The sequence below is a fragment of the Raphanus sativus genome, chromosome 5 (assembly GCF_000801105.2).
Source record: "Raphanus sativus cultivar WK10039 chromosome 5, ASM80110v3, whole genome shotgun sequence".
Classification (NCBI taxonomy): domain Eukaryota; kingdom Viridiplantae; phylum Streptophyta; class Magnoliopsida; order Brassicales; family Brassicaceae; genus Raphanus; species Raphanus sativus.
The window spans coordinates 8,938,183-8,952,992 of record NC_079515.1 but is presented as its reverse complement, the minus strand read 5'-3'; positions in this window follow the sequence as shown (position 1 = coordinate 8,952,992).

Sequence of the window (14,810 nt, the reverse complement as noted above, 5' to 3'; positions counted from 1 at the left end):
AGTTAAAGTGTAATCTGATCTTGGCTTTGTCCGTGTCGTGCTCTCAGAATTGTCATCTCATTTTGGTCAATTTAGGTTTGGTCTAAGAGGCAGCTTATTCTTTAGAGAGTAAGCTTGTTCTCATGGGGTGAAAATACATTGAAGTTTCAATTCGGGTAGCGTAGGATCCATCCATGTGTTCCTAGGTGATACTAGATTACTTCATTGTATGTGTGGTTTAATCTCGAGTGAGGTCAAGATCATGTAATCCCTTTTGGTTGGTTAATGAAAGTTGTAGTTGAGCCAAAAAAAAAAAAAAAATTCTGGTGTTCAAAAAAAAAAGAACAGCCCAAATCCATAACATAATAGTCACAACAAAGCAGTTTGCAGTCAAAAAAAAATAGTCACAACTATTCTTATTAATGGACCTAAAAATAACCTTCGGCAAATGATAGAACACAACATAGCAGAAAAATCACATAGAGAAAAAAAACTCTACTTTATAGTATTAGATTATATTCCTTTTAAGTCACACATGTAAAGTTTTCTTCAAAATTCTTACAAATTCTTTTTTTTTTCCTCAACATCAACTTTTCATTAACCACAAAATTCTGATACAATTAAATTGTGACCACAATGCTTCAGCAGAAACTTTAACCACAATATGACATGAGGATGAGGACACTAGCATCACCTAAAAACACTAATTTGGTTCCTATGCTACCAAGTCATCTCATCCAGCTACTTTGACCACACAATTAAACCACTTGGTTACAAAAGACAAGACCAAGCCGATTAAAGAAAAAAACAACACGAGACATCGGTTACAAATAGGCAGTAATCACCTTCTGGTCTGAATGGAATACGTGGATCATCTGACCAATACTGGAAGTGCTTCTTGCTCAAGTGCCTTCTTCCTATCAGCGTTGTAGTCTTCGAGCCTTACACCAAAGCGGAGCTGAAGGTCGTATAACAAAGATTTCTCAAAACCAAGCCCTCCCGGATGTTCTGTTTTCCCACACTATGTTTTCTTACAAATTCTCTTAATTCTCTTAGATTATCATCAAAACCAAAAACTACATATGGTAATTTTATTAGGTTTGAAAAAATAATAATTTTAGATTATTGAATTTATATACTTTTATCGATTATTTTTAAAGGAGTTAGAACCAAATTATCTGAGTAAACTGAACCGGACATAAACTAACCCAAACTAATTTCAGTTTTGCTTTAAAAAAATTAGAATCAAATTACTAAATCGAACTGAACCTGATCCTAAACCAAACCCAAAATTAAAATGAAATACCCACCCCGAAAGTGAATGAATATATAAAGTGTTGTTTATTTGGACTCACGATCACTTTTCTAGGTAATCTGCAATTTTTAGAAAACAATATAAACACTAGAGTATGATCCGCGCCTTGCGCGGGTAAAAGTAAAATTAAACATTTAAAATCACATAAAATTAAAAGTGAATTACAAATTACATATATATATATATATATATATATATATATATATATATATATATATAATATTTTGTCTTTTGGTTGAAAATTTGTGGGTGTTTCAATTTTGAAATTATATTAGTATGGGGTTGAGTTCATTTAATAAAACATATTTCCTGAGAATGTTTAAAATTGGTATTTGAAACCAGTGAAGCCGTAGTCGGTTTTCATTTTGGGTTGGGGTTCATTCGAACATATTCACCTTTCATTAGTAAAATAAAGAGGAGATGTTGAACGATTTATCGTGTTCTACTCGAAATAGTCCATAAATTATCAAACATTCATAGAAGAAAATTAGAAAAAAAAATTAAGGGATAGGGCTCAACAGATGGCTAAATCCCGTACAATTGAAGAAGGTCTAATTTACAAAACACACTGGTGTGTTTTCTGTTTTCATTTATCTTTTTTTTTGTTTCTGATTCGTTGAGAATTGAGATGGTTTCTGTTTTGAGTCTCCTTTATTATAAATGTGTTCAATCTCTAACACCTACCGCAATCATTGATTATTTTGGTTAGATTTTCAAGCTGAGATTGAGTGTAAGAAGATTTGTAGAGCAAATTTGGATGTTTACCGTCTATGATGCTTAAGGTAAGCACATAAAACTCTTCTCTTATTTATTCTCCTTGGGTAATTTCTTTCTTCTCTGAATTTGTGACTATTGATCTGAATACATGTAGATAGCGTAAATAATAAAATCTGGGGATTGTTGGTGCTTTTTTTTGTAAATGGATAAGTTATTAAGCCAAAAGGAAGGGAATTAGTGTTCCAGAATGATGGTCTACACAAGTGCAGTGGATGAAGTTCTATTTCATAGACCAAGATCAGTTTTCTAATTTTTTCTTTCTGATCCTAGTTTCTTTGATTAGAAGTTAAGCTACCAATATATGTTAAAAGAAACATAGCCAATATAATTATTGATTTCATAATATAAATTTAAACTGAAAAGAGACGCAATAAAATTTAGGCAATAGAATTTAAAACTGAGAAAGCAACAAAGTAAAGAAAACAACTCCAAAAATAGGAAAATACCATAGATTCGCCAATTGGTGTAGTTAGAACTTATAATCTGCAATCCTATTAAGAGTAAAAACAAAGTCATCAGCATATATATATATATATATATATATATAGGCATATGTAATTAACAAACTGAGTAAATTAACCAAAATGTATTACTTCTTTCTGAAAGCATCAAGTTTCAGAAACCTCATCAGGTTCAAAAATGTTTTTTGAAAACCCATCAATGTTAGACACATTCTTGAATCCACCTTGTCAAAAAAACAAAAAACATTAGACAACTTTACAGTTAATATAAGCTATGGATTTGTATATTTTAAAATAAGTACTATACATTATCTACTTCTCAATTAATTTTCCAGAACTGTAAAACACAAAATACAACGTTAAAATATAAGAAAATGTTGAAAATTGAGTGAATTTAGTCGGATCTCAACCACAGATGTATATATATCTATCTTATTAAAGTAGAAGTACTTTAATCTTTTGTTTGGTAATAGTGATAAGAGTTTAAAAAAATTAAATTTTGTTTGGTAACAAAGATAGTAGAAAATTTTGTATTTTCCTTATTTAAATGATAGATTTAAGTATTTAATGTCTTTTCCTAATTTAAATAATAGATTTCTTTAATAGAATGAATCTTAACCAAAATAATTTTTTTTATAAATTTTTTTGTTAACATTAAATATTTTTCAATACTTATTAATAAAAATAATAAAATAAAAATCACACATCAAAATCAATTTATATATCATATAAATAAAATATAAAATATTTTATTTATAAATTGTTAGTATAACACTTTTATAATATAAGTCCAATTAGTTATAAATATTAGATTTTTTATATGATACACTGTGATATAATAGACGACTAAAATCATATAATATAATTATTTAAAGTAATAAATAATTTTTTTGTTTTAAAATGTTATACTAACAATTATGTAATACATATTAATTTATATATATATATATATAGATATTATCATTAGAACAAAGAAAAAAATTGAAGTGAAAGCAAATATTTATACAGCCACGGATCAAACTATAGAAATAAACAACAATGGCGTAAGATTTTTTTTAAACAAATTTATTTTAATTTCAAATATGTTTACATATTTTATTTATTTATAAATTATTTTATGTTTTATTAATAATGCTAAGATTTTAGAATTGGAAAAAATTATGATCCATCTCTATATTATTTTAATTCGGAATTTAAAATTTATATCAAAATATTTTTTTAAACTTTTAATTTTTATTATAACTACAAATGTTAATTTTCAATCTAAATTTATGTTTAAATATTATAAATATATCACTTATAAATAAAAAACTAAAAACATAAAATAAATACCCGCCCGGTTGGGCGGGTCAAGATCTAGTATATATAGTAAAGCACCTTCATATAGCATTAACAGGTAATTTCAATTAAAGAGAAATGTTTTAATGTGATTGACCAATAAATCAGTTTTTGCCATATCTGCTTACTTTGCCTTGACCGATAGTTTTTCGATTAATAAGAGTAATGGTATATCAAATCAATATCAATTAGCGAGAAAATTGCTAACTTGTGCATAAAGATTATCGTGATTGATAATCTACGGCTGACTTAACCAAACAGCCATATCTGCGTAATTTGCGTTTATATCAAATCAATATCAATTATCGTCAAAACTGCGTACAATATTATTTATATTAATTAATATCATCATAAAAATTAGAATGCAAAAAAATTACTTTGGAATTATTTTATTTTTGAACTTGACCATAATTATAATGTAAACATTGTTGATAGGTCAAAATACTATGGAATTCAGAGATTTATATTTATAAATATTGAATTTACGTAATGTATTACGTATGTAATTAACAAACTGAGTAAATTAACCAAAATGTATTACTTCTTTCTGAAAGCATCAAGTTTCAGGAACCTCCCATCAATGTTAGACACATTCTTGAATCTACCTTGTCAAAAAAAAACAAAAAACATTAGACAACTTTACAGTTAATATAAGCTACGGATTTGTATATTTTAAAATAAATACTATACATTATCTACTTCTCAATTAATTTTCCAGAACTGTAAAACACAAAATACAACGTTAAAATATAAGAAAATGTTGAAAATTGAGTGAATTTAGTCGGATCTCAACCACAGATGTATATATATATATATAGTAAAGCAGCTTCATATAGCATTAAACAGGCAATTTCAATTAAAGAGAAATGTTTTAATGTGATTGACCAATAAATCAGTTTTTGCCATATCTGCTTACTTTGCCTTGACCGATAGTTTTTCGATTAATAAGAGTAATGGTATATCAAATCAATATCAATTAGCGAGAAAATTGCTAACTTGTGCATAAAGATTATCGTGATTGATAATCTACGGCTGACTTGACCAAACAGCCATATCTGCGTAATTTGCGTTTATATCAAATCAATATCAATTATCGTCAAAACTGCGTACAATATTATTTATATTAATTAATATCATCATAAAAATTAGAATGCAAAAAAATTACTTTGGAATTATTTTATTTTTGAACTTGACCATAATTACAATGTAAACATTGTTGATAGGTCAAAATACTATGGAATTCAGAGATTTATATTTATAAATATTGAATTTACGTAATGAACAAATATACAATTAATATACGTAATATTCAAATATTATTGATTTGTCAAAATACTACGTGACAATATATTAACATATCATATGTGACTTTCGTTTAAGATGATATCTTTTCTACAAAAAAAACAATATGAGGTAGAGTAGATTACAAACAACGTTTTACACTGTGTTATTTAAAACCATATTTTATATGTTATATATAAGTAGGAACTTGGTGTCGGATGTATCTGTTATTTTTTTCAACCCATGTTTCATACTGTGTTATTTAAAACCATGTTTAATATGTTATATATAAGGAACATACGAATTAAATATTTCAGGTGAGTCCAATGACAACAATAGTAATTAGCTTAGCTAGGCATGGATTATTCCAAAGTCTGTCTGAGAGTGGCTAACTGTGTGACACGTCGCTATAATGGCACCATTGTAAGTATATTACATTTTTAAGGTTTTTCTTTTATATTGCTTCCCTTTTAATAATAAGGGGATTTTTTAAAATATAAAGTTTTTTATTCCTTTTTATCATCAAACATAAAGCACAAGCTAAATTACCGATGAACTTCTTCGAATGATCCAACCATCTCTTAATAACGTATTCCTTCACTTCCTTTTCGTCATCTCCAAGTACATTGCACAATGCCTCAACGTAGTAAGTTGGGAACTTCCGGTTCATTTTCAAGAAGTAAATGATGAATCGTGTCTCGTCTCTGCATAATTGGGCTCCCGTGACGTTGGAATGAGATGTAATGGGATTGTTCGAAGGAGAAGGAGAGACGGATTGAGGAATGTTTCTTCGTATGCAAGTTTCCACAGGGCTTCTATTCTTGTTTACCAAGGTAGTTCTTTTTACACAAGTTAAGCTATTGAGGAGCTTCTTCAAATGATTCAGCAATTTAGAAGTAATGTATGCCTTCACTTCCTTTTCATGATCGCTACCAAATACATTGCACAAGGCCTTCACGTAATATGGTGGGAACTTTCCGTTCAATTTCAAGTAGTACATGATGTTTCGTGTCTCATCTCTGCACAATTCGTCTGACACCTCAAAATTAGATGTTTCGGGTTTGTTTGAAGGTGGAGGGGGAGATGGGGCAATGTTTTTTCTTATGCAAGCTTCCAAAGGACTCTGCTTGGCTAATGAGATAGCAGAAATAGAGAGAACGATTAGGAGGAAGACAATTAATGGTGCTCATGGAGGTCTTCATTATTGCTTCTGATTTATCTTGGTGATATAAGAGAGACAAGTGCATAAACATATATATATATATATATGTTAGAGATTAGATGAAACTGTAAATTGTCAAGGCTTGAAACTTTGCATTAACTCCATCAGTTTGAACTTGAAATCAGTTTTGTTTCATTTAGGAGCTTTTATTAAGTCTGGACTGATGCAGCGTGGGCTTTGGTTTGGTAATTCTTGGGTTCACATAGTATCTATACCACATGCTGTTTAATCTGTTTCTTAGAGCATCTCCATTGCTTAGAACTTTCAAAATTTTTAAACAAAATTATTCTTATTCAAAAACTTTTCTTCACTCTCTCATAATTGTTTTCTATACTATTTTTTCCTTTGTACTTATAAAATATTTGATGAGATATATCCAATGAAGATTTTTTAACAATATCCTAACAGTAAAAAAATATTATATTTTTAGTAAAAGAAAACATGGTATACATAAAACTCAAGTATTTGATGTAGAAAAAGAACATAAAACTCAAGTATTCTCCCTCACTTTTGAATGTTATATATTATAATAAATATTACTTAAATACAATATCTTATCTCTTAATTATTTATTTACTGTAAAAAGAAGAGACGAATCTGCATATATATATATATATATATGTATGTGTGTATGTGTGTGTGTATATATAGGCTTTAAGTCTGCATATATATATATCATTCTGTATTGTTTACAACTAAACTAACAACACCACAAAAGCTACGATCAAGCCTAAAGATAAGTTAGGAGTTAGTGTTTTAAAAAAAAAAGTGTTTCAAAAAAGTGAAGGAGTTTATGACAAATGGTCTATTAAAAAAAGGAACAAATAAAATTTTAAAATGTCTAAATAAAAGCTACTCTGAAAAGGAAGTTTAAAATATTCCCACATAATACGGAAACATATATACCTAATTGTATATATTAAGTAACCGATCAAATAGATATACGTGACTCATGAACCTAGTCTTTGAAAAGGTTTGTTTCCTAAAAGTAAAAGAAGAACAGCTAACCTAGTCAAGTTTGAAGTTATTTCATATCTATCTCTTTTTCTCATGTGATGTGGCACTTATTGTTTGGTGGTTATATAATGATGATTGGGAGATTTGTTAAACACTCATCCCGCTCAAGAATCTCAGGGAAAAAGAAACACGAATACTTTCTTCTTCTCATGGAACGTGTTCTTCAAATTTTCTTTTTTTAAACTTTCAACGTGTTCTTCAAAGTTTCTCATAAACTTGTCGAAATTGACGAAAATAAATTCTCCATGTAACGTGTTCCATCTGAATAAATTCCCCCAAGAAATAAGAATACTCTTTTCTTCTCATACAACGTGTTCTTTAAAGTTTTTTTTTTTTTTGAACTTAGTTTTCAACGTGTTCTTCAAAGTTTTTTTTTTTTTTTTTTTTTTTTGAACTTGTGTTCTTCAAAGTTTCTCATAAAATTGTTGATGTTGACGAAAATAAATTCCCCATGTAACGTGTTCCATCTGAATATTTCGCCTGTTTCTCGTAGCTATCAGGTAAGCTGTGTTTATAAAGAAGAAAAAAATTTGTGGCTTAGAATCTAGGTTTGGTGAAAACGGAAATCTTATAGAATTGAATTGATGGAATTTTTGGGATTACGGTGTTGAGTTTCATGATCTAATTTTGTCGCTTATGTCATTGCCGTTATTTTGTTTGTCATATCTAGGCCTCGGCGTTCGGGTACCCGTTGATGTTCGGATCAGGTTTTTCAGATTTTCGGGTTTTCGGGTTTACGTTCCTAGGTCCCATAGTAAAATTTCATTAGTACGGATCGGGTTCGGATAATAACACTTCGGATTTGGATAATAATTATATTGCGTCCTAAAACCCATAAAATAATCATATATCATTCGGGTTCGGGTTATATCGGTTCGGTTCGGATATAACCAAAGTAAAAAAACAAAAACTTAAAAAAAAACATAAAGAAAAATAATTTAATTAATAAGCCTACACGAACCATAATATTTAAATGGTAATGCTAAGAAGTCTAATTAAAATGCAATAAAAAGTGATGGCAGTCTATATATGAATCCAGATCTTAGGTTGCAATTTCAGATTTTATATGAAACTAAAGATACTGACAATTTGAAAATCATCTTCATGTGTGATTGTTTAGATATGTTGCTGTTTATAATCATACTAGATATGACCCGCACAACCGTGCGGTGATTATTTTAATTTAACACACATAATTATTTTTTTACATAATTAATTGTAATATTTATTATATTACTAATTTTTTAATATAACATTTTTAAACACAAACAATTTTATTGTTCACACGCAATATATAAATTTTATCTATTAAAACAATATACATCTTATAAATAGACCAATAATAGGGTGGGTAAAAGAACCGAAACAAACCAAACCAAACCCTTGTTCTAAAACGCGGACGCGTTACCGAAAACTCGGACGCAAAATCGTTGATCGGTGGGTCACCGTGGCGAAAAGGTGCTAGGCGGAGTAGTTAAGCGGTGAAGCGAATTTGTTCTGGATTAGCCGCGTAATTGAACAAATCGACGCTTAAATGTGTAAAACGTTCCTCTGTTTCCTTAAAAAATTTTGAAGCCCAGAATTTTCTTTTCCTAGAAAACGTTAACCTTTCATTCTCAACCTCAAATCAAATGAATCCAAACTGAATATAATCTTGTTTGTGAATTCGAGTGAGTAAGTAATCCAAAATTTTCTTGCAGAAATCAGTCGCAAGCTATAAAAGAATTGGGGAAGAAGATGATTTTAATCACAACTTTGCCATTGATTATAAATAATAAATAAAAAAATAAAAAAGTTAATAATCACACGTAAACTATAAGTTAATAACATGGCTCATATTCCACTAAGCTAAGATATTATATTGGTCAAAAGCAATAACCACGATATATATATTATTCATAACCTATTTGTTGTTGACTATTAAGAATTTGTTAGTTTTGTTTGGACTGTAATTTTTGTTGGTAATCTAATTGACATGTATTTATAAATCTATAAATTTTAGTATAAATGATGTGTCTTTCATATATATATTAATCAAATTTTTGTATTATATGTATAAAATGTGACGTTATACAAAAAAAGTACAAAAAATTCCTTTCCGCGTACTCTCCGATTTTATTCCGCTTTTTCAATAAATCGCTAGACCCGTGTGTGCCGCACGCGTAGCGCCTAGCGAGTTTCCGAACAAGGAACCAAACTGATCCAACCAAACTCAAACCAACCCAAACCAAACAAAAATATATGTCCAAACCATTTGGTTAAAGCTTTTGTCAGCCTAAGTGGTTCAGTTTGGTCTGTTTTTAAATCGAACCAAACCAAAAAAAAAACGAAATGATTATCTAATTATATATATTAACTAAATATATTAATAATCTTAAAAATTAAGATATTTAACTATTTGACCTAAACAGATAAATATAATTTTATATATTTACTTATAAATAAGTAGAAGATACAAAAATAAAAATATCATACACTATCAGCATTTGCATATTTGCAGCTCAAACGTAAGGTCCAAATCTCTCTTGTTATCGTTTACATATTTTCTGCTGGGTAATTAATCATCTTATGCTATATGGGCAGTTATGATCTGCGACTTTATATCATTCGCCAGGATTTCAAATCCGGGTTCGATGCATTGTTAAAAGCTAACCCTATTAGAGAAAATGAACCGTGACTTATGGATTCTTATGAACAGTTCCTTTTATATTTTAAAATAGTCCACATATAATCTTATTTGTGTTTTGAATTAGATATCAAATGCTCTTGAATAACAATTCTTTGGTTTTGTAAACAGTGTTATAAGATGTGTTTATATTTCCTTATAATATTAGATTTGACTTTAGATAACGCTTACTGTTTTGAGGAATATAAAGTAATGATCTCAGGACTATCATATGCATTGAGGTTAATAGAGAATCGATCTTTTAGAATATGAATAATTATTGTTTGTCTCAAGAAATTTAAAAGTACACATTAACCGCTTCCGTCCATTTTTATAGGGAAGTAGACATTATAGTCGATAATATTTTTTTAACAACATATTATCTTCGCCGGGTCGTTCGTAGTTAAGTGGCAACTGAACTCTGCCTTCAAGCCCTAGCGTTAAAGGTTCGACCCCTCTTTACCTCAGTTTAAAGATTTCGATCCAAAATGAACAAAATTGACAAAAAAAAACAACACATTATCGTCGATAACATATGGGGAAATTTAGTAATGATACCAAAATATTATTAGGAATTAAATAAAACATGACTTTCTAATTATATATAAAATAAAATCATATTGATTACAAATCAATGAAATACAAATTATTACATTGCTTTGTAAATGATTCTATAACTCTCTTTGTATGTCGGTATATCAATAAAATCTGTTTAGACGTTAAAAAAATTTTTAAAAAATCATATTGATATTTTTCAGAAAGTGAAAGCAAAATCAAATCAAAACTTAAATGCGTAAAAAAAAGGAATTGGACTGTATAACCTTCAAACAAATTATAATTAATTAGATAACTAAAACTCCTAATTCACCTATATACAACCATCACATTATAAATAATAGCTATATTGCCCTTTAATTATGACTCATATGACCTGCTGAGAGTTTATTTATCAAAATTAATATTAAATAAACAACATAATAATTTGTGGCTATTATATCTGCACATCTCTTTTCTCCTTCTTCCTCTTTTTACCAAATTGTGACTATCATTTATGCACATCTCATTTCTTCTTCTTCCTCTTTTTACTAAATCTCTATTTCTTCTTCATCGTACAAACTCATGATATTTCATCTTAAAACAAGGAATAAACAAATATTTTGGGCTTACGAAATTGGGTTCAGAGGAGAAGATGGCACTGTAAAGAATGAGGTGACATCGCACTTTTATACATTGTTTCTATTTTATTTTATACATTGTTCATGTTTTTATACTATATTTCTGTTTTTGCTTTTATACTATGTTTCTCTTTTTGTTTTAGTGATCCAATGGTAAATAATAACACCGGAGGACTGGTAGAAGCGTCGTTGTGTCGAAAGAAGAAGAAGAAATAAAGATGATCTTCATATGGCGGTGAAGAATAACGACGGTGAACGAAGTGAAGGTGTATTAGTACGTTTGAAAAAAGAAGAATTGGAAAAGATGAACTCGCCGTCTATACTATATTTGGTGAACGAAATAGTATAGTATATATTCTTTAGTGTAGTTATTTATGTAAGGTTACCATACTATTTGGAACATATTTCCATACTATTTATTAAAAATGTAATAATCTAGAGACTTTCAATATTTGAAAACACGAGAAACTATTTATATCTCGGATGTGGGTTGACATTTACTGGTTGGGGTATAGTTTTATCATTTGACGATTAATAGAAAGTGTTTCATTTTGTTCACCAATATGTACTATACTATTTATTTTGTTCCATTCTATTTGGGTTTATGATCTATACTTGGGTTTATGGTTAAGTGCTTGGGTTGAGGTTTGTATTTAGTTTGTTACATTCAATTTGGGTTTATAGTTTATACTGGGTTTTGGGTTTAGTGATTAAGATTTAGGGTTTAGTATTTGAATGGTGGGGGTTGAGATTTAGGTTTAGTTTGTTCTATTCTATTTGGGTTTATGGTTTATACTTGGGTTTAGGGTTTAATGACTAAGATTTAGGGTTTAGTATTTGAAAAGTAGGGGTTGAGATTTGAGTTTAGTTTGTTCCACTCTATTTGGGTTTAGGGTTAATAGTTAGGTTTAGGGTTTAGTGATTAAGATTTAAGGTTTAGTGTTTGGAGAGTGAAGTTTGAGACTTGGGTTAAATTTGTTTTATTCTATTTGGGTTTATGGTTTATACTTGGGTTTCAAGTTTAATGATTAAGATTTATGGTATATTTACGTTTTGACACATGAACACTTATCATCAACTGCTATTCTTAATTTTCTGTTATTTACTTGATATATTTTGTTTTATATAAAATTTGATTCTCATAATAATAGCGCGTGGGATATGCTTCATTTATGATATGTTTGTATTATTATATTTTTTATTGCAATTGTGTTATGCTAGGATCTAGAAGAGAAGTATATAAATCAGTTGTGCGTCGTAAATGATCAACTTGTGGTTTATACTCTGCTAAAACTTAGTGGCTATTTAGTGAAATATATATTTATTGTTCTATCATAGGTTCGAAGACTCATATTCCAATGAACATCTGCCCCTTTGTAACAATTGGTTGTTAAAATGTTAGGTTGTCATATGTATCGTAACTTCGCATATCATATAAAAATAGTGTAAGCGGTTGCCTAAATTATCATTTTTAGAGCTGGAAAGATATAAAGGTGCACATCTTTTTGAATTTTCATTTGGGTTTTATGCAATTTCAATTGTACTGTTGATTCTTATAGATAGTTTTCTGAATTTATCCTCAGACTTTATGTTTTTGTTTCTTGTAACAAAGATTTATGGAATTCATTTGTTCTAGGATAAAATAAAACAATCTTCAGCGAAGAATTACTTAACATAATTAATTAAGAACACAACAATACATGAATGATCATAAAATGCGTAAAACAAATTTTATCACGTCCCTCTACATGTTCCTTCCCCTTAGCCCTAGTACTTGTTGGCTTGCATTCTAAGCAAACATTATCCACCATTTTATCGTCTTGTTCTCATCATCTTCTCCATTACCTCAACCTCTGCCTTCATCACCACATATTCCTCCTCCTTTATATTCTCTTTCAGCCACTCTTTCATCCCCATATTTTCAGGGTCGAGACTCATCTCACCGTTCACCATTTCAATTCGTACATCTCAAACTTCAGATTCCTTGTTGGGTAATTGTTAACAAAGCATCATGTTCCAATACTTCCTTTTCCACTACCCACATCGATAAATACTTTCCTTTAGTAGCTCCCAATGTTAAAGAAAACCAAAAATCAAAAAGGTACTTTCCTTTAGTAGCTCTCTCTCTCTCTCTCTCTCTCTCTCTCTCTCTCTCTCTCTCTCTCTCTCTCTCTCTCTCTCTCTCTCTCTCTCTCTCTCTCTCTCTCTCTCCAATCAAAAGTGTTACCGTTTGATTCATCATCCCCCAAGAGGGTCTTGCATCAATGTGATTCAAACGCAACTTCAGAAACTAAATATGAGATTTAAAGTTTTTATTAAACCTTTGGAAGAGCTTCAAGGTATGCTTTTGGAACTTCCATTTCAGTTAGCACAATGCGGTTGATTGACATACACGCTTTCAAGATTTGGTTAGTGAAATCATAAGTGTGGTCTACCTTCTTCCTGGACTGCTCAGAGAATCCATCAGATGGCACACATGGCAGAGAAAGAAATCACACATGGCAGAGAAAGCCATCATTATCTCCTTAATATCATATAAACATTCAAAACTAAAGCTAATTACCGTAGAGATTGGTAATAGCGTTAGAGATGGCAGGACAAACTCCTTCACCAGAACCTGACATGTCTTCACCAAGCAGTAGCTTCGCCATCCTCTCTTTCACCTATTCAACTTCTGCACACAGACAAAACAAAAATGTCAAAACTTTTTTGTGTAACAGAGAGATTGATTTTTAACAAACCTGAAGTCTCTGTTCAGATTCGTTGTTTCAATAGATTGATAGGATGATTTAGAGAGCAGAATGCTAACCTTTTTATACTTGAAGTTCCTCCGTCTTTCAAGAGCAAAGTCCGCATTGAAGGTAGATCGTTAATGATGATTTAAGGACTTTAATAAGATGAATCTGTAACTTATGGATTTCTGGGATGGTGAGAAGAAGATGAAGCAACTGATTCGAAATCTTAGGTGTAACCCCATATCGCGGCGGCGGAGAAAGAAACGGATTGAACCCATATGATATTACAAAACAAAACGACGCGTTTCCAGCATATTGATTTACTCTTTAATGGGCTTCATAAAACTTCAAAAGATACCGAATATGCATAAAAGCCCAAACGAATTACAATCCTGAATAAATGAAACTCAGAGTTTCATTCTCTAGGCACGTGTCGCTATATCAAACTTCGAATTTGTGACGTGTCATCCGACGTGGCGACTCAAGAGAGATACACCATGTTTTATAGTAATAGATATGATTCAGATAGATATTTAGATTTACTCCAAATATTATAATTATCTAGTTTATAATTTGTTTTTGAATTTATATCTTAATTAGTTAAATTATTTTATAGATTTTCAATACTTTTAAGGTTATTTAATTTTCATATAAATAATCATCTTAAGCCCATATGATTTAAATTAGATTAGGATTAGGATTTTCTAATATTAGTGATTTATTATAAATATGCATTCAAGCCTAAGGTTGTATTCAATTTTATGATGATTTGATTAATAAAAAGAATATTCCTAAAGAGATTTTTGTAAACCATTGAGAAAAATATTTTCAAACCCTAAAACTTT